The following is a 21,780-nucleotide window of genomic DNA, read 5'->3' on the forward strand; positions in this document are numbered from 1 at the left end:
CCGTTTTGTTTCTCAGTACTGGGTTTTATGTTGAGGAACTGATCCCTCTGGAGTTGAGTTTTGTGTACGGTGAAAGAGGAGGTTCCAGTTTCATTTTTCTGCATGTTTTGATCCAGTTTTCCCATTACTATTTATTGGCGATCCTGTCTTTTCTCTAATGTATAGTTTGAGCATCTTTATAAAAAATCATATAAGTAGTTGCAAGGATATCTGAGTCCTCTCTTCTATTCCATTGATCTGAGTGTCTATTTTTAGACCAGTGCTATCCCATGTTCTTTAAAAAAAATATAGTGGCTCAGTATGATTTGAAGTCAGGTGGAATGATATATCGTGTAATTATATATAACTGACCTGGAACTCACTATGTAGACTGGCTTCAAACTCATATAGACCTGCCTGCTTCTGCCTCCCTAATGCTTAGATTAAAGACGTTCCTCACCATACCTGGGTTTGTAGTATCCTTTTTGTCGAATATTTTTTTTGGCTGTCTTTGTTGGCCACATACAGTTTGACATCCTTGTCCTGCAGTGACTATGAAGAATGGTCCTGGGATTTTGATTGAGATTTCACTGACTCTGCAGATTACTTTTAGTGGGCTGGCAATTTATCAAAGTTAATTCCAATACACGAGCATGAAATGTGTTTCTGTGTTTCTTGTGTCTTCCTCAATTTCTTTCATCACAGTCTTCAGGTTTTCTTTGTTGAGGTCTTTTTTCCTTTGGCTAGGTTTATTGCAAAGCATTTTATTTATTTATTTATTTTTTGGCCTTTGTGAATGGAATTATTTATATGATTTATCTGATTTCTTTTCAGATGTTTGACTTTGGTATATAACAAAGCTACTGATTTGCATGTGTAAATTTTATTTCCTGACACTGGGCTGTAAGTGTTTATCAGCTCTAAGATTTTTTTAAAAATATTTTTAAAATTTGTATATATTATGTGTGTAAGTCTTGTGTGTGTGTGTGTGTGTGTGTGTGTGTGTGCCACATGTTTATTGGATGCCCAAGGACATCAAAAGAGAGCATCTGACTCCCTTGAGACTGGAGTTATAGATGGTTGTGAACCACATATGTGTAGCTGGACTTTTGTCTACTTTGTGGATCCTTACTTTTTCCACTGTTTCAACCTCCTAACACCAGATAGGAGAGAAGAAGGGATGGAGGGGGAAAGGGGCATTGCTATTGTCTCTACTTTCTGTTGATTAGGGTCATTGAGCTCCTTGGGATAAGTTTGATCTTCACCATCAGGCTATTTAATTTCCTCTTGTTTCTTTTTTGCAAACAACTCCTTAACTACAATCAACAGTATCCAACCAACAATCCAACAACAATAACCTCACCTCTTGTTGCCCTAGAATTTATATACTCAGAATAGTCCTCAGACAGAATTCCCAACATCACACAATCATAGAAACTTCTGGCAAAATCATGCCCCTGCTAGAGCATGAGGTAAATCAGCTACTATGGACAATCTGAAGCAGCCACATATCCCACACTCGGGATTAAAATAAAAACACACTTTTATAATATTTATAGGTTTTTAAAGAAACTAAACTTCTTAATACAACCATGTGGGTGTTGAGAACTGAACTAAAGTCCTCTGCAAGAACAACAGTGCTCTTAACTGCTAAGCAAATGCTCCAGCCTTCCAATTTTTTTATTGCGTCTTTCAGGATTTTTTTTGTATAGAATCATATTGTAAGCAAACACAAATACCTTGACTCCTCCCTTTTGAATCCATTTTATTCCTTTCTCTCATCTTGTTGCTCCCACTAAGACTACAAATGCTTTGTGAAACATGAGAGGGGAGGGCAAGCAACTGGTCTTGATCTTTGTCTCACTGGGACACGTTGAGTTTTTCTCCATTTAGCATGAAGTTGGTTATAGGTTTGTACTATAAAATCTTTAATATGCTGAGGTGTGTTCCAACCATCCCTAGCCTCTCCATGTTGGAACTGCTCATTGTACTATAAAATCTTTAATATGCTGAGGTGTGTTCCAACCATCCCTAGCCTCTCCATGTTGGAACTGCTCAAGGCATTTTCTGTCTCTACTGAGGTGACCATATGATTTCTGTCTTTGAGTCTACTGATGTGATGGATAGCAGATTTTGTTTGTTTTTGAGACAGTTTTTCTCTGTGTAGATCTGGCTGTCCTGGAGCTCACTCTGTAGATCAGATTGACTTCAAATCAGAGACCCACCTGCTTCTGTATCCCAAGTGCTGGATTAAAGGTGTGCCCCACCACCATCCAGCTATGGATACTAATTATTGATTTACATACAATGAACCTATCCCACATCTCTGTAATAAAATAAACTTTGTTATGGTGAATGATCCTCTTGATACGATCTTGACTTAGTTCTGCTAGTACTGAATCGAGTATTTTTGTATCTGTGTTCAGTGGGGATATCAGTCTATAATATTTATTTTGTTTTGTCTTTCTTTGGTTTGGGACATGGGCAAAGCTAACTCTATAAAGTCTTCCCTCCTTTTCTATTTCATGGCATAATTGAAGTAGTATTGGTGTAAAATTCTGTGGTGAATCCATTTAGTCTTGGGCTTTTTTTTTTTTTTTTTCTGCTTCGAACCCATTGCTGATCTGTTTAGATAATTTACTTCTTCTTGGTTTAATATTGGTATGTGACTTATATCTAAAAATGTATTCACTTCTTTTCAATTTTTCAGCTTAGTGGACTGTTCTTGTGATTTTTTTGAGTTTCATTGGCATCGTTGTGATGTTTCCTTTTGTATGACTACGAAGCTTCTCAAGTAGTAGGTTTCCATATGGCCTTTAGTCTATTTTTATTATGGAACACTTTTATTTCTGGATAGTTTTTCTAGGTATAAAACCCTGTGTTGATAATTGTGGTCTTTCAGGGCTTGGAATATATCTTCCCAACACTTCTGGCTTTGAACATTTCCATTAAATAATCAGGTATTAAGCCGGGCGTGGTGGCGCACGCCTTTAATCACAGCACTCAGGAGGCAGCGGCAGGCCGATTTCTGAGTTTGAGGCCAGCCTGATCTACAAAGTGAGTTCCAGGACAGCCAGGGCTATATAGAGAAACCCTATCTTGAACCACCCCCCTCAAAAAAAATCAAATATTTTTCATGTAGGTACATATTGATAGGCGACTTGATCTTTCTCTCTCAAAGCTTACAATACCCATTCTTTATTCTGTGTTATTAGTGTCTTAACTATAATAGGTTGTGGAGGGTTTCTTTCTTGGTTCTCTCTATTTGGTGTTCTGCATGCCCCTAGATATATCTCTGGGTTTGGAAAATTTTCTTCTATGATTATACTGAAGATATTTTCTATGCCTTCAGTGTGGTATTCCCCTTCTTCCATGCCCACGGTTTAAAGAATTTATCTTTTCATGGTGTCCCAAGGCTCTTTCATGTCTGTTCATATTTAAAAAAAAAATCAATGACCATTCTGATTCAATTCCTCTGCTTTGCATCCACCTCAGATACTGTTCTCACATCATCTATTCCATTCATGAAGTTTTCTATTGAGATTTTTGTTTAGCTCTACTGAGTTTTTCATTCAGAGTTTCATTTCAGTTTGGTTTTCTTTACTAGCACTGTCTCGTTATTGGATTCTACTTTCACATCTTTGATTCACTTCCTCATTCATTCAGCTTTTTGTTTTTGTTGTTCTCTTGAGGTATATTCATATCTTCCTTAAGTTATTTGAATGTAGTTATAATACTTTTCATGAATTTGGTCTAGAGTTTCTTTCAGATCATTTTCATTGAGGTCCATGACTATAGGATTAGACGTTTTTGAAGGGGCTAGGTTGTTGTGGTTTTTTAATGCTGTTTTTCCCCCTATGCTAGGACTTGACTATCATGAGTAGTTGAGTGTGTTTTTTTCTGTTATCCTTTCTTTCATTCTTTCTTCTTTCTTTTCTCTCTCTTCCTTCCTTCCTTCCTTCCTTCCTTCCTTTCTTTCTTTCTTTCTTTCTTTCTTTCTTTCTTTCTTTCTTTCTTTCTTCCTTCCTTCCTTCCTTCCTTCCTTCCTTCCTTTCTTTCTTCCTTCCTTCCTTTCTTCCTTTCTCTCTCTCTTTCTTTCTTCCTTTCTCTCTCTCTCTCTCTCTTTCTTTCTTTCTTTCTTTCTTTCTTTCTTTCTTTCTTTCTTTCGTTCTCTCGTTCTTTCTCTCTCCCTTTCTTTCCCTTCTTTCTTCCTTTACTGTAGTTTATATAATATTCAGGAGGAAAAGTGGTAAGAGGATTGAAACGTTGTTTTTCTTTATAAGATCGATATTTGAGAGATGTGAGTCCTATACTTAGTCTCCTTTTAATAATCAACTACTATTTGTGATAATAGTCACTAGTCACAGGATGGCACACCACTCATTTGCCCTGTTCTCTGCCGCCAGATGACTTTTCCACCTAGGTATACTACCATGAATAGGCTCTGATCAACTGAAGTTTAGGAGTATAAGATTCCTGAAAGTCATGTTTGGAGTTGGAAGGCCTAGGGAGTAATTACTATATGTTTAATAAGGGTACTACTAGTTTAATAAGGGTACGTAAATGTTTTAACCTCTCTCCTAGTCCACCACCCACCAGAGGTAGTGGAAAGGAAAGGTTAGTATAGGAAAGGAAGATGTTGGCCCTTTTAGAATTAGTTCTTTGGAGCCAATCCAATCTGCACTGTCGAGATATCAGCAGTTCAGTTCACACAAATCAGTAGCAGTATCTAGATCCACTCGCAAACACCATTCAGAAATCAGCAAAGGCAATTCAATCCAGAAGAAACCTTGAGACTGTCAATTGGCCCAAGTCCGAGGAAGCAGCAAGAAGCCAATGAAACACTGCCAGAAGTTCTTTGATTCATTTCTCTGTATGAAGTCATGACAATGATCAGCAAAGAGTGGCAAGGTGAACCAATACCACAGTGTCATCTACTGCCTGTTGGGTTATATTTATACCCTTTCCAAACGTCTTGGGTTCTCTCACACATCCACTCTAGCAAAACGTCACATGCCCTTTTCCCAGGCAACTTCCAGAAAAACACCATGTGTCTGTTCTCAGCAAAACATCCTCTCATAAGAAAATTTCCAGCAAAACATGACACAGTGAGTCTCAAAAAAAACCAAAAAACCCCAAAAAACTCAGAAATTTCCACTTCAGGTTACTTTAGCAGAATGAGGAATGAGTCCCCAAGGAATTAAATACCTTGTGGGATGGTGTCTTATTTAGGGTTTTACTGTTGTGAACAGACACCATGACCAAGGCAACTCTTAAGTGGACAAAATTTAATTGGAGCTAGCTTACAGGTTCAGAGGTTCAGCCCATTATCATCAAGGCAGAAACATGGCAGCATACAGGCAGGCATGGTGCAGGAGGAGCTGAGAGTTCTACATCTTCATCTGAAGGCTGCTAGCAGAATTCTGACTCCCAGGCAGCTAGGGTGAGGGTCTTAAAGCCACAGTGACATACCTACTCCAACAGGGCCACACCCTCTAATAGTGCCACTCCCTGGGCCAAGCATGTACAAACCATCACAGATGGGAAGGAGCAAAACCAAACTCATGGTCCAGTAAGATGGGATATCAGAAGATCTAGGCAGCCTATGGTGTAGAAAGGAGTGGACCCTAGCTGGTGGCATAGGGGCATGTGATTGGCAGATCAGGGGCGTGAAATCATGGAGATGCTTCCTGACCTATGGAGTGGGACAGGGAAGGTCCTATCTGGATATAAGGGGATACAAAATGCCAAGAATCCAGGTGGGTGGGTGGTACAGAAAAGTAAGACTCTGGAGAAACTGATCAGGAAGTCTCGTGACCTTGGGGCACAAGGAACCAGGTAGCCAGGCAACCTAAGAAAGCTGGTTTTTGCATTCATTATATATTTATGTGTGTAGGAGGATGTAACACACACAGCACAGCATGTGAGTGGAGATCAGAGGGTAGCTTTCAGAAACTGGTCCTCTCTCTCCTTCATATGGGCTCCATGAATCTAACTCAGTGTTGGTAATCAGGGTTAGTGGTAAGAGCTTTACCCATTAAGTGTTCTCACTGGCCCAAGCTTGCTGCCCTTGTATCTATCCTTGCTATTACTTGATCTCATAATGCTAGTGCGTTCATCAGTGAGTGTGGAAGACATTTGCAGTAACACAGGATTATTTAACCAACTATAGATACAAAAGATATAAGTACTTCCGAGAACAGAGATGATGCTAAGATGCAGTAAAATAGCAAGTGATGAAATTTTGAGTAGTTCTATCTTATATCCCTAAAGTAAATCATTTGATTTTAAGTTAGTAAAAGTTTTTTGTTCTGGCTCACAGAAGTTCTGAAAATTTAAGTGTTCTCTCACAAGCTAGTATAAGCTGGTGCCAGCACACCACTGCTAGGAGAAGGAAGCTGGGATCAAGTTGAAGGATAATACCCTGGATAGCACCAAGCATAGGCATTGCACACATCAGTGGCTGATGGTATAGACATTGTTTCTATATTGAGCATGATTTAACTGATTAGAGAAGAAAATAGTTTAGTTGGACTGATTGGCAGACAATTGAACTTACTATATGGTAAGTATGACTTTTAAAATATAGCACTAAAATTTATGCTGAAATAGAACTATCTTAGTAAAAACAATGGAGACTTCCCCTCACCATAATGTTGGGGTATGCTAGTTATTTGTCTTCCTGCAATGACAAAACCCACAAGACAAGCGGTGGAAGGAAGGAAGGATTTACTCTGGCTTACAGTTAGAGGGGATACATTCCGCCAAGATGGGGAAGGCATGGCTCAGGAGTGATAGAGCATCTGGTCACATCGCGTCTCCAGTCAGGGTGCAGACAATGAACAGGAAGTGGATCAGGATATAAAATGACAAGGCCCGCCCCCAGTGACCTACTTCTGCCGGTGGGAATCAGAAGCCAAACTGGGTGATTCGCTAGTCACTGTGTGTGTGTCTTCCAAGGCCCTGGGTGGTATGGAATGGAATGGTGGGCACAGGAAAGGGAAAAACAGAGGCCATGCCGGCTGGAGGTCAGAGAAATTCACTTGGTTTTCTCACAGGCTAGTGTATAGTACTCATGATGTGCTAAATATTATTTGATAGGAAATATGTACCTTAAGTGTGTTTATCATTTACCATATGATATCTCTAAGATGTCAATGGTAGGGTGGTTTTATGTTTCTCTTTCTTTAAAAAAAATCCTTTTAAATAGTTTTCTTTGTCGTGCGGGTATGACGTGTATGAATGCAGGTCTTTGTGTGCTTCGGCTTGTATGCAGAAATCAAAGGACAACCTGGGGTGTCAGTCCTCACCTCCCACTGTTTGAAAGTCTCTTTGTATTTGAGGTTCTGTTTTCCAGGCCAGCTGGCCTGTGAGGCTCCAGGATTCTCTGTCTCTACATCTCACCTCACATAGGATGGTGGGCATTACAGGTACACGGTACATCAGACCCTGTGGATCCCGGGTATCTAAGCTCAGGCCCTCACATTTCATAGCAAGCACTTTCCCCTCACAGAGCCACCTTCCAGCCCACGCTTGTTTGCCCTGTACTCCTTACATTCTGCAGAGAGAAGACACACTTTTGCAAGGTTCTCTTCCTGTTGTTTACCAAGAAGCATCGTGATGCAAACTCGGAGGGCAAGCTTCACAATAGTGTTGGACACAATATAAAGGGAGTAGGATTTTTTTCAGGGCTCCCCCAATTACCCACCCCCCAAACACACACTAAAAGACAAACAAAATACAAGACTAGAAACCCACTAGCAAACGTCCTTAGAATAACCCCATAAATCAGTCACTGACATTATCCAGATCTTTCAGCTGCTACACCAATGAAACCCAGAGAGGTTAAACACCCAGGGTCATGCGCCATAGGGGCTGCCACAGGTGCTAGGGTTGTCTGTCTCTGCACTACACCTCAGTGCGGGTTCCTTCCTTAATGAATCTGCTAAGCAGACCAGGTTTCCTGAGGTGAGGATGGGAGAAGGAGGTTTGAGCACCAGGCACAGGTGCTGCCTTAGCACAGGGTGCGACAGGAGAAGAAAACCTCGGGCTTCCTGAGCCTGGATCTATGCTTGGCTGTAGTGGAGTGGTGGAGCAGGAAAGGAGGGAAGACAGAAGGCTGATTTGGTGGAGGGCCATGGAAGGAATAAAATTAGTCACTGTAGCTACAGAATAGAAGCCCTGAAACTACACAGAATCTATAGAGTCTCAGGGTGGGGAAAAAACTTGAGAGCCATCTGCCTAATACATAAATTTGCTCTGCATATTGACAAGGTGGTGGCTCAGCCTCCTTGGATGCCCTTGCAAATGGAGAACTCATTAGCTTCTTTCCACAGATGGCACAACAGAAAGTTCTTCCCCGCGTGGAACCTCAATTTGCCAACTAGTAATTTCTACTCTGGCCACGAGGGAGTTCTTGGGTCATACACAAGCTTTTTGCAGAGCAGCCTCTGGGGCCAGATCACCTATGGAGACCTTGTGTAGTGATCACTGACAGGCTTCCGGGGCATTTCTTTATCCACACTAGCTACTATAGCAGCCGGTAAGGCTGATTTTTATGTGCTTCAAGTCAGTGGCTTTGTGTAAATTTATTTTTCAATATTGATGATGGAAACTAAGGCAAGTAGTGCTAAGACCCAGCTACGTGCACAGGCCCTGCTTTTTCTACTCAAAAAATAAAAATTAAGGTAGAATTTTAGTTAATGGGAAGGTTTTAAAACATGAAAAGACCGGACTGACCCTGAACTCACACTGTAGCCCAGATAGACCTTAAAGAATGTGATTCTCCTGCCCCAGCTTCCTCTGCTGAGATTCTATGCCTGTGCCACCCAGCACCACTTGTATACATTTTCTATGTCATCATTTCTGGACCACAGTTGTGCCAGATGAGGATCAGAGTGCTTTTCTGCCTTGCTCAGGGTCGCTTGGAGACCTTGCACGTGTAGCAGTCTGGACTTGCGTACAGGCAGGTTCACCTTTTGGCTGTTTTGTGCTGCTACAATATAATTGTAGGTAGGTACAAGACTAGGTAGTTTACAAAGAATATAAATTTATTCTTACAGTACTGGGAGCCAAAAAGTCCAACTTTATGGTGCCATAGGCTGGGGTGGGTACAGTAGGTGCCATCACATCTCAGAAGGTACTAAGACAAGAGAGTGCAAAGCTACTCTACATCGCTTCTCACTGTGACCTTAGTCCACCAGGGGGTGTCACTTTCAAGACCTAAGCACTCCACGGGCACATTTGGAGGATTAACTTTCCAATGCACAATTTTTGGGAACACATTCAGCTCATAGCGAGTACCTAAAAATAAAACATCCATTTTACCTAGCATAAAAAGAGGATGCTCTGGAAGGTAGGGACTACCCCGCGCTTGTAACTTGTATAGTCCCCTCTAAGAAGGGCTTCACATTGGGTTCACACCCCGATACTCCAGGCTGGAAATGCTTAGTGTATTTTGAACAAGGAGTCTTGAAGTTTCATTTTGTACCGAGACTCAAAATGATTACCTGTTCTTAGTCTACTGTGGAAAAGAAGGAAGAAAGCGATCAGGCTGATGAATAGCCCCTCTTTTGGCAGTGAACTGCATCTAGTGTTCTGCAGGTTAATGTATGTCTGAGTCATCTTTCAAACCCACACCTCATTCAGTGGCTCCTACTTCTACCACGAGGAAATCCTGGGATGGGAGCTGCAGGGTTGGAGCAAGTTTTTCCTTCCCTGTATCCTCAGTTCCATGCTGGAGACAGGCTCAGTTCTGGCAACAAGACTTTCATGTTTTTTTTTTCTTTTTCTTTTCTTTTTTTTTTGTCACTTTCTTTTTCTTTAACACCATGTCTCCTGTAAAATGAAATGTATGGACACAGAATAGGAATTAGAGCTTAAGATCTTCCCAGGAGGGATCTCTACCTGCTGAGGGAGCAATTCCTCATAGCTTCTCTCTCTCTCTCTCTCTTCTACTTTCCTCACTTGCCCCTCCTCTCTTCCTTCCTCTCCTCCCTCCTTCATTCCTCTTCTTTCTTTCCTTCTTTTCTTCCTCTCCCTCACTCTCCCCCTCCTTTCCTTCCTCTCTCTGTCTCTTTGACTCTGTCTCTGCCTGTCTGTCTCTGTCTGTCTGTCTCTTTGTCTATGTCTGTTTCTGTGTCTGTGTCTCTGTCTGTCTCTCCCCCTCTTCTCTCCTCTCTCTCTGACTCTGTCTGTCTCTCTTTGTCTCTTTCTCGCTCTGTAGGGTACCCTGCTTCTAGGCATCCCTGTAGACTCAGTTTGGTCAGTGTACTCTGCCCAAGGCTGACAAGGCACACATCCACCCAGCCCTTCTTTACAACCGCAGTCCTTGTCACTACTACTGCTGGCTCGGTGTCACCTTGATTATAGATTCTGTCAAAGTGGCAGTTGGGTATTTGGGAGAGAGAGAGAGAGCACTGGGATGGGGCAGGAAACCTGGGTTTCTACCCTGGTTGATCTTTCCAGAGTGGATGAAGAGGTCAGAGTAGGCAACAGCCAAGGCCTTTTCTTGGTACCCAGCACAGAAGTTTGCGAGGCTTCGTGGCAGGGACTGGAGAGATGCTGAGTTCATGTTTCCTTCTCTTGGTTCAAAGGAAACAGACTCAATCAATCAGGGTGTATTTCTTGAGGTCTTTTAATTGACTACATTGTGAGCACTATGTCAGAGTGATAAGTGGCTTATCCAGGCACCGGGAGGCTCATTGTGAGGAAAGTGCACGTGGCTGATCTCCCAACCTTCACTTACCCATGGAGCCATCTCTGTCCAGGCATTATCCTGTCCACAACATCCTTAGAAGGGGGATACAGACTCAGCTGCTGTAATACTGGACTGACAAGTCAGCTCTTTGTTGCTATCAACAACTGCCTGCCTGAGATAATCAGTTGAGAACACTGGGTTCACCATTTTGAGGTTGTAGTTTGTGTTCAATTGATCGCATATTAATTGATCCCATTGCTTTGTGGCAGCACATAGTGGCTGGAGTATGTGGTAGAACATGCTCTCATGGTGAGGAAGTGAAGAAGAAGAGGCTAGGGTGCCATCAGTGCTTTCAAGGTCATATCCCCAGCGACCTGAAAATGCCTCCTTGCTCTCTTAAAGCATCTAGCATTGCCCAAAAGGGTTATGCTGAGAATTCCATATCCAAACCATACCCTCTAACCTATATTCCCTGCATGCTTTTTTTGTTCTGTGGCTGTATCAAAAAGAGGGAGATCAACTTTGATAGGAATAATTACTCCTTATTTAAATTCAGAAAGGAAAACGGACCATCAACCACATAGAAACCTGTTCCATGCGGTTCTATGTTTCTTGCACCATCTGGAGAAGATGATTTAAGAGGTATCTCAGCAAAGCTGAAGCAGTGCCAGCTGATCTCCTGTCCCATCCCAAGCCAACATCTGGTCAGCAACTGTGTTAGTTAGGGTTCTCCAGAGGAACAGACTGTCTGTCTGTCTGTCTCTGTGTTTATTAGTTTGGCTTACATAATTAAAAGCTGGATAATACAATACAGATACCTCGAATGCTGGAGAGCCAAAGAATCTGTTAGCTTCTCAATCTAAGAAACTAGAAGCTCCAAAACAAGGGAGGCCAAAGATGCAGTCCTGGTCTGAGGCTAATAGCCCAAGAGCTCCCTGAATAGTTGATAACATCATCCGTGTGATGCTAGCTTTGTAGACATGAAGAACACAAGAGTTACAGGGTCATGGAGGGTTCTACTTAGAATGTCTGGAGGGGTGTCTGAAAATGTGTGGCAGGGTTAGAATTCTTGCAGGCAGCCCCCAAGAGAGCAGATGTGTGAAGCTACAAGGATGGGGCCTATGTTAGAGTTGAAAACTGTGGTGTTTTTTAGGGAAAATGACACTTGACACTTGGTCCCCAGTTGATGGTGCTGTTCAGATGCTACTGGATGCTTAGGACATGGAGCCTGGCTGGAAGAAGTACATCTCCAGGAGCCAGATTTGAGCATTTATAGCCTTCTCCAGTCCCAGTATGCTCTCTCCACTTTTTGACCTCAATTGTAGATGCTGTCAGTTTCCTGCTCTGGCAATCTTCTGTCAAGTCTCCCCTCCTGTTATGGACTCTCCCTCTGGAGCCATAAGCCAAATGATAATACTATTTATTCCATAAACTGCTTTTGGTCATGGTGTTTTATCGAAGCAACTAGAAATAACTGCGGGGGATTAGAGACGCTGAGAGCAAGGTGTATGAGCTGAGGAAGACTGTTGCTGCTGAGTAGGAGTAAGGCTTGTGGGCTGCAAATGACAAGGCCACACAGGGTGGAGGTCACCTAGTCCTTTGGTGCTGGTACAAGGCCAGCTTGGTGGAGCTATAGGGTTTACTGATTGCCCTGCTGGGTTTGGGTCTTGAGTTGGTCTAATCTTTCCTTACTATTTTCCTATTCATCTCTTTTGGTGTGGCAATGTTTCTTTGGTGTCATTGACTTGGCAGTATATGAACTGTTTTGTGCTTTTTCTTTTTTAAAAGAGAGATTCATAGCTAAGAGTTTGCTCTGAGCCTCAAGACGTTTTGGATTTGGATTTTTGGACACGACGAAAACAGCCGAGACTTCTGGAGATGGAAGTTGTACACTTACTGCTTGTACTCATAATGGTCACGTCACGTCATGCAAAATTGTGACTTAGTCGTTCTCTTTACTTGGAGGATGACGTACGATATAAGGAGTTGTGTTGGGGTGTTGAGTTGCCAAAGGGCAGCTTTATGAAGGTTGATCTTGACTGCCAACTTCATTGGACTGAGTTTAGGCAATTAGTAAAACACACCTTGGGGGGGTACCTTTGAGGGTGTTTCCAGAGAGGATTAACTGGGGGATTGGGGTGGGAAGACTAGTATTAAATATAGGAGGTGCCATCCCATAAGCAGGGCCCCCCATGAAGCTTAAGGAAGAAGTGTGGGAGTCCAGGTGTTCTGTCTCTGGTTCCTGACCATCACATAGTGGCCAGCCCCCTCTGTGCATGCTTCTACTTCTGTGATGCTAAGCCTCATCTTAGGACCAAAGTGACAGGGCTAGAGGATCACGGGCTAAAGCCTTTGAGACCATCCACTAGAATAAATGTTCCTTTCTCTTAACTTGTCTCCTCAGGTGCTTGCCCCAGTAACCGAGAGTTTGACCAATACAGCAAGTGGCACAGATGCTGTGCCTGTGAATATGGGGACAACGGTCCCGTGCTCCCTGCCATCTGCAGGATGGAGCAGTAGAGCTTCTGTTGGAACCCGCTATTAGTCTCCCAAAGTGCTTCTGTTTTGCTTTCTGCCTCCGGAGCTCCAAGTGTTGAGCTATGTTGCTTTCCTTTGTTTTTATCTTTCTGGAATGCTGTTCCAGCTTGTGACGTATGACTCGGATGCTTTTCGGGCTCTCACCACCCCAATCAAAGCTTGGCTGCAAACATTCCCGAAACATGATGCCTCCTGCTGACGCCTTATCTCCATTGCCCAACACTCAGCTTTGCATTTGTCGTGTTCAGGCTATAAACGTCTGACTATTTGACCTGTGCCTTTATCAGTCACCTTTGCTGTGTGAGGCACTGTCCTGTGCACAGAGCACACTTTCACTCCCTGGCCAGGAGAAAGGAGAATGCAGACAGGGGAAACAGTATAGAAGAAACATGTTTTTCTCATGGCTGCAGATGCACAGTCCTTCCCAGGGTTAAATCAACTGCTTAGGGGAGGTAGGGAAACCGCACAGAGGGTCTGTCTTTTTTGTTGGCCTATAAGACACAGATGGTGGGGGCAGTTGCTGGCTGCAGATGAATGCAGGGTAACCATCCAATAGTCTGGCAATGGAGGGGGATGGTGGAGTATCAGTGTTGGTGTTGGGAAGGGGAGATGAAAGAGAAGGATGAACGGGTGAGACTAGAAAGTGGGTAGAGCTTCGGATTGTTCTCTGGGTGACAGGGAGCTTGCAGGGTCTTTCAAAAGGCCCCCTATTGTTTTAGGAGATTGATATTAGACTTGGAGTGATGGAGGTTGAGAGCTGAGCATGAAGACAGGTTTGTTAGAACACAATTCCTGTGGGATGTTGACAGCATCCAAGGATGAGAGCTGAGGAGGGGACCTGAATGAGTAGCAGCCACAGACACCACCAAGGCTGTATCTCACTTGGTCTGATCAGGCTCTGGCTGATTTTTAAACATTGCATGTAAATATATGTATACTTGGGTGAACATTTCGTTTTTCATGCAAATCCATAAAAGTAGGTGACGGTTCCTTTGCAGGCTGCTTATTCAGACCCCATGAGAGCTTACTGAGGGAGCTGCAAGCTTGTGCAGTGTTGGTCAGTCTGGTTGGTGGGCAGTAGCTTCTTACCAGCATGTGGGGGATACTTTGGGGTTCTAGAAAAACACAGTCCAGATGCACATTCTGCTATGTTTTAAGAGAACCGGCCCTGCCAAGGATGCTTTTCTTTTGGTTTAAAAGAATGTCTTTCCAACAGTCTCTTGTCATTTCTCTAAGAAAGGGACTGTATAGTATTTCATTAAGGCCGATACATTATCTGTGTTGTTTATTGCTGCCTATGGGCCAGCAATATAAACAATGGGGGTAGATAATAATAAGAAGGACAGCTGGGAGGTGGTGGTACACGCCTTTAATCCCAGCACTCGGGAGGCAGAGGCAGGTGAATTTCTGAGTTCGAGGCCAGCCTGGACTACAAAGTGAGTTCCAGAACAGCCAGGGTAATACAGAGAAACCCTGTCTCAGAAAACCAAACAAACAAACAAAAAAAAAAAAACAAACAAGAAGAAGGACAGTATGTCCTGGTGTAGTCTTCTTGTAGTGAAAAAGTGTTATTCTCTTTGCATGGTACACACCACCCAAAGGACAGACAAGGGGGCTTGGAAGAATGTTTTTTCCTTCTTGCCTGACATTGCCCAGACCACATAATTCCTTTTTGGTTTAATTGGTTCAGATGCTGCCTTGTAATCAGTCTTTCTTCTCTCTGTTTCTCTCTGCCTTTCTCTGTCCCTCCACGTGGCTAGCTACTTTGCTTTAGTTCCTAACAGCTTAACAGTCTATCTACTGATCCTCTCAGCTTCCAGATACTGAAAATAAATTTTCTTTATGTTCAGGCTGCTATTAATATATTCCTGTTTGTCTTTGCCTGAGTGATGAGTATCCCTCTGCCCAGAGCATTGCATCATGGCCATTGTGTAACCTTCTCCAGCACTGCGGTAACTCCAGGGTAGAAACGCCTGCGGAGGGAGAGGAGAGGAGAGGAGAGGACAGGCGGGCTTGAATGTGTGGACATAGAAAACAGGGACTGTTCTCTCTCGAGCAATCAGACAAACTAACCTGTCCCGTGCTCCTGAGGCTCCTCATCTCGGTTACCCATGGGCCATATGTAACTGTGGCGACCATGGGAGGCACCAGCACCAAGTTTTGTGAAGCATCCTTTGGTACTGTCTTGCTGGGAGCCAACATGTTTGTGCTGAACAAGCTAGCATATTAACTTTAGAGAAAGTGGAACAGCTCGCCTCTAAAGAAGGTCCAAGCGGGCTTGTTACCTGAGCAGTTAAGAGGGGTGACAGGGCCTGGGAAGGTTTGGATATTGAACATTGCTCTTTGTCCTCAGAGGGTACCGATGCATCTTACCTAGGACATCACCTCAACTGCTTAAATCTACCAATCTGCCAAGTTTTTATGGGTAAAGCGATGGACAGGACTGACCTTCCCTGTGCTAAAAGAGGCCACAGAAGCACCATCGGAATTTAAGGTTTTATTTTTAAAAGGATTCTCAGAGTATTGGCCTGAACAGTCAAGTGTTTTCAACTGTGTTCCAGTACTCCAGGGAATGCAGGACAGCAGAATGCAGGACAGCAACTTAGGCAGCCTTCCACCAGGGAGGGAGTCTTGCATCCTTCCTCCTCCACTTCAAAAGAAAACCACAACACTTTATTGAAAAAACATTCCATGCGATAGATTTTGATGATGTTTTCCTCCCCCCCCACTTCCTCCTAGATCCTCTCCACTCTCCACCACCCAACTTAATGTTCTTTCTTTCACCCACTTTCTTTAAAAAACAAACAACAAAAAAGAAATAAAAATAACATCACAAAAACAAAAATCAAAACAAACAAAACACCAACACGACCCCCCAAAAGTGCCCAAACAGAACAATATGAAACAAGAAGTCCACAAAAATACACTGAAGCCATTTCATGTTGGCCAACTCCTCGTAGGCATGGGGTTTGCCCTGAAATGTGGTTGATATCCCAGTCAGACTCCAGTCTGACTGTCCCATTGCCAGAAGGTGTCAGTTGTACCAATCACAGATAGCTTCTTGGTTAGGGGTGGAGTTCAGTGTGGTTTCTTCCCTTTAGCCCTGGGACCCCCATCTAGCTTGAACCTTGTTGGTCTCGTGCCTGCTGCCACAGTCTCTGTGCGTTCCCATGCACATCAGTCCTGTTTCCAGAAGACAGTTTCTTAGCAGTCATCCATCATCTCTGGCTCTTACAGTCTTTCTGCCTTCTCTTATGCATGGATTCCAGTTGTGGATCTCTGTGTTAGTTCCCATCTACTGCAAGAAGAAGCCTCTCTGATGGAGGCTGAGTGATGTCTCCTCTACTTGGAGTGAAAACAGTGATGCACTGCATCCTTTTTGTGACTTTGTGCTGAGTTTTGGCTATGTTCTGTTATTCTTCATCATGTGCCACTTGTTCTTGAAGGGCCTGGCATAGTGTTGCACAACTTTAATCCTATCATTCAGAGGAAGAAAGATCTTTCTGAGTTTGTGGCTAACCTGGTCTATATAGAGAGTTAGTTACAGGATAGCCAGGGCTACACAAACCATGTCTTAAAAAATAATAAAATGAAAACATCCAAACAAACAAAAACCCATCATCATCATCATCAACAACAACAAAACAACAACAACAACAACAATACCCTGGTTCTAATTGGATTCTGTTGTCATGTTTCTGGCTCCTCTTCCTCCTCAACTCCAGGCTTGGTAAGGTGGTAGTAATATTGATAGGACTCCAGGTCCTATCACAAACCTGTCCCCAGTATCTCAGGTCGGTCACCTATTGTTTCTGAAAGTCTACTTACACACATCTGTGTCTACTTACACACATCCTTAGACAGAAGGGATGCCAGGGGCTGGAAGACTTCCTGTCAAAAGATACCTGGCTTTGTGCAGTGTTATGGTGGTAGAATGTTTTGGGAATGTTGAAGAATCTCTTTTGTTAGTGGGGAGACTCTTTGAAGCTAAAGACGGATGCCTGAATGGGAGAGGACATATTTAAAAATGGTAACATTGGCATGAGCCAGACCCAACAGTCCTTTTGCAGCTTGTCTATAACACTGAGGAACCCCAGCATTCTTCCTAAGAATCAGCTGCACTCAATTTTTTCACATTTACATCTGTTAAAGGAACATTGTCAAGACAGAATCTTTGCAGCACAGTCTCTGTGTGTATGTGTGCGTGTGTGTTTAAATTCTTCTTACTCTCATAAACCAAACACTTCATGGATAATTTTGCCAACAGCATACTTCTAAGCCACACTTATCAGACATGTTGACCTTCTGACCCTCACTGGGAAGCTATGATTCCTGGGTTTCCCCACATGTGGCCTGCCGGGGCTACAGTTGGCTTACACACAGAGCCTGCGTCCCAGCTCTGTGGCTCTAGTGGAAGGTGTCTGTCTTGCTTGTGGGTTTATTTGTGCTCACATTTCTAGAGTCCAGGCATAGGTCCCAGAAGGGCAGAGTTGCATAGAAGGGTCAGGACCTCAACCAGGCACGTGATGACCAGAGATACGTGGTCATCCTCCGCAGTGCTGAAGGGCTGACCAATGCGGTGGGGACAGACTTGCACTAGGGTAAGCTCACTGAGGCAGAAGGAATCAAGCAGGTAGGGACCAGGGGAAGGCAATGGAAGCTGGAGAGCCAGCAACAGAATGGGGACTCTAAAACCACATTAGGTCAAAAGACAAAGGTCCGCTGTATCCTCTCTTCCTGGATTTTATATTTTTTTCTTTGTGTTTGAGGGAATCTAAGCTCCCCAGATACAGCCCAGTCTGAGGAAGGACAACAGTGGCCCTAGACCTTCCCAGAGCATACCCAATGAGAGTTGCTCCCGAGATATTGTTTGTGAGCTGTGACAAAAGGACACAGAGGCCTGCTGTTCATCTGCCCACGACCATCTCTGAGTTTCCTTAGCCAGAAATACCATGAAAATGCTCTCAACAATGGGATGTCTAATTTCCTCCAGAGAAGACTTCCTTATGACCAGTATTATAGTCTAGGGAGTCCAGAGGCATTTACGACTGAGATGGCGGCCTGGTTCTGATAGTGGATTAGTAGATTTCAGTATACAGAAAGAAGTATGTGGATGCTAGTTTTGGAGTAAACAGCTCGCTAGCTTCTTCTGAAGACTTTTGATTTCCAAGTTTTTGTAAAGAGTTCTCCAGATTCCGCAGTCTTTTTCAAGATGCTTGGAGAATCCCAGCTTCTGCAGGAACAGCTGTTTTACAGGAGTGAGAGCGCAGCAGGAGCTGTTTCTGCTCAACCCACCTATGAACATGTGATGATCATCTGTGCCATCTCTCCATATAGGGACAAAAATGTAGTATACTCTGTATGTGTGTGTGTGTGGGGGGGTATGCATGCAATGTGTGGGGTAAATAACACACATATGTGCTTGTGTAATATGTGTGTGTTTTGCATCCAGTATTTGTGTGTGATGTGTGCATGTGTTATCTTTAAGTGCATATGGTATATAATGTGTATGTGTGTGGTATGCATGTTGTGTATATGTTCCATGTACATTATGTGGAGTGAGTAGGTTGTATGAATGTTTAACATGTAAGGTATATGGTGTGTGCATATGTGGCATGTGTGTGGTGTAGTATGTGTATGTCCTCATGTGTATCTATGTGTGACTTGGAACGAATGATGTGACCATATGCTCCCACTTGAAACTCCTCAAGCTACCAAGCCAAGCAGGGCTGACCCAGGTGACCTTGGTAGGAACTGCCAGCTTGAACCACAGAAACGATTCTGGGTGCAACCTGGGGAAAACTCTTCAATCCTAAACACCCTTCATCTCTGCTTACATTAGTTCCCTTTTAGATTTTACACACGTGCACACAACAGTATGGTATGTCAGCCTCAGTGCCAAAGACGCGCACTTGCCTGAGCAGTAATTTCCCTGCCACCCACTGCTTTCTGAGTGACCCAGGGAGTCTGGCAGAGCCAGCCTGGAGGCTCATCTGCATGCTTTAAGGTGAGCATGTTAAGAATGGCCTCTTTTGCTCTTAACAAAAATATTTGAGGATGAAATTAGCATCTGCTTTTGCTTCCATCGCCTCTCACTGTCACTGGAGTTGGAGCGAGGACAGTTGATGTTTCAGAATGAATGACAGGTGTAAAAGCTGGCTGGAAGCAGCAATGTTGTCAAGAGACTGTGTTTGTGGGTGTTCAGACGTGAATTAAACCAATCCATTACACTTGTTTGGTGTTCACTGGGGCTGCAATATTTTTTATGCAGAACCCGAGACACAGTTCAGTAGTGTTTATTAGCGACCTTGTCGCGTCCTCTGAGTTATGGACAAGTGGCTCAGAACACGGGGGCCCGGTGTAAATAGCTGTGCCACAGTTTCTCTCTGGTCTGTATCCCTGAGGTGATGCTGCCATCTCGGGCCTGGATTTTGAAGTAGACGATGTGAATGTGGCTTTTCATATCAGAAATATTTATAGAATTCAGCTGGATTGAACAATTTCTAAAGCCCCTGTGTTGGAAATAATACAAGTCAGGAAGGGAGTATCTCTCATTCTATAAAGTACACCCACAAGGACTTAGATCTCTTTGGGGTGCATTTTTGGTGAATAAGGAAGGTTTACCGGCCTGATCAGCTGATTCTCTTTTCTTCCTATTTTTATTTTTTTTATTTTGTGTGTGTGTGTGTGTGTGTGCGTGTGTTCGTGAGTGTAATGTATGTACATACGTGTGTATTAAGATACATGTGTATATGAAGGTCAGAGGTTGACATTAGGTTTCTTCCTAGATTGCTCTCCACTGTATTTTTGAGACAGGGCCTCCTGATGAACCTGGAAGATTACTGACTGGCTAGACTGGCTAGACTGGCTATGCAGCAATCTCAGGCTAGACTGGCTGGGCAGCGATCTCAGGGGATGCTCCCATTTCTGCGTCCTGGTGCTAAACTTACAGACCCAAACCCAGCTTCTGTGTGGGTGTTTAGGGATCTAACTCAAGGTGCTCATGCCGCTGCTGCAGGCACCTTGCCAACAGAGCCATTTCCCCAGCCTCATCAAGCTGGGTTGAAGCTTCAGGTGTGGGTCGTAGCGTTTCTGAAAACTCCACGGGCCCCGGTCAGGAGTACTCGTTTGGTATGGTAATGTGCCCACACTCTCTTTTAAGGGAGTCTTGCTACCTGATGTGGTTGGGTCCCCAGTCCTCCACTGAGAGGATCCTGAGGGATGTGTGAGCAGGGCCTCCCAGGGCCTGTCGAGCTCAGCCTGTTTCCAGCTGTATTCTCGTTGCATGGATGATGGTGCAGGGACAGACTTCTCGACCTGCCTAAACCCACATAGCCTATAAGTGACAAAGTTAAGGTTCACATCAAAGGCTATGTATACTCCTTCTGTGTCTCCCTGGTATCTGGAAGAGGAGGAACACTTCCTGTGTGTGATGCCAGAGAGCCAATGAAAACCACAGGAAAAACTTGCAAAGAGCCGACAATTGTGGGCTGCTGTCAACATTTAAAGGTGGAAAGGCCAGGCCTGGGGACAAGATGAGGACAGCAGAGAAAGCTGACATAGTATATTATAGTCCACTGTATCGTATAGTACATATGCATACTGTAATGCTCCTCTAATTTTTCATCCCTTCAGGGTAAACCCCCAAACACTCAAGCACAGTGGGGTCAGTGTGCTTTGCTGGGCCAGTTTCTGATTAGTTGGGAAATAGCGTTTCCTAGTTTTATTCAAGTCCATAGTCTTGTACTCACCCATTCATCTACCCACTTATCAACAAATATTTTCCAAGTGCTTCCTATGAGTCAGTTTCTGGACATGCAGTGTTTGACGACCGTCCCTGTCCTCAAAGAATCCACGGCTGCTGCTAGGACATAGCACGGTGGTAGAGTGCTTGCCTTGCATGGACCAGACCCTGGATTCCACCCTGAGTGCTGGGCCTGGGGAGGAAGCTTTGATGGTAAAAGTAGAGAGCCACATAGTCAGGAGTTTTAAATTCCACGTATAAAAATGTGCAAGGTATAGAATGTGGGCAACTTCATCCAACTTGATGGGAAAGGAGATTTAGGAACTTGCAAAGGAGCATGGAGGTATCTTCCTAGTGGCTGAAGCTAGAGATCATGCTAAGGGAAACAGGCCAGACTCAGACAAATATCATGTTTGTCATATGCTAAAATACATATTTAAATGCACACATATACATATGAACACATGCATATGACAGGAAAGTGCAATGGACTCTGAGGAGAAATTTTGAGAACTGTGAGGGGGAAGGAAAGGGCCCAAGAGAAAGGGTAGGAAGGGGGAGAGGGATATTTTAGATTTACAGAGGACGTGAAAGCAAATGGATGCTGATTCCAGTTGGAAGAACTGGAGGAGAGACAGAGGACGGAAGGCGAATATGGGCAGGGTACAGTGATGTATGTGAATGAAAATGTCATTATGAAACTCATTATTCTATGTGCTAACTAGGAGAGGAAGCATGGTCCTCTTGGTGGGTGCTCCCCCTGCTGGTGGATGGAGACCTACTTGCCCCAGGGGGCAGAGTTTTCCTCTGCCCGGTCTAG

The 21,780-nt window shown here is 43.7% G+C and overlaps 1 protein-coding gene across 13 annotated transcripts in view; it reads left to right on the forward strand.

Moving 5' to 3' along the window:
• Positions 1 to 21,780, forward strand: part of Cacna1c (calcium voltage-gated channel subunit alpha1 C) — a 623,917-nt gene that overhangs the window by 44,150 nt on the left and 557,987 nt on the right. The gene's annotated exons all lie outside the window — the stretch shown is intronic.

Source organism: Mus caroli, unplaced genomic scaffold (genome assembly GCF_978045245.1).
Source record: "Mus caroli unplaced genomic scaffold, Mus_caroli_1 scaffold_7, whole genome shotgun sequence".
NCBI lineage: Eukaryota > Metazoa > Chordata > Mammalia > Rodentia > Muridae > Mus > Mus caroli.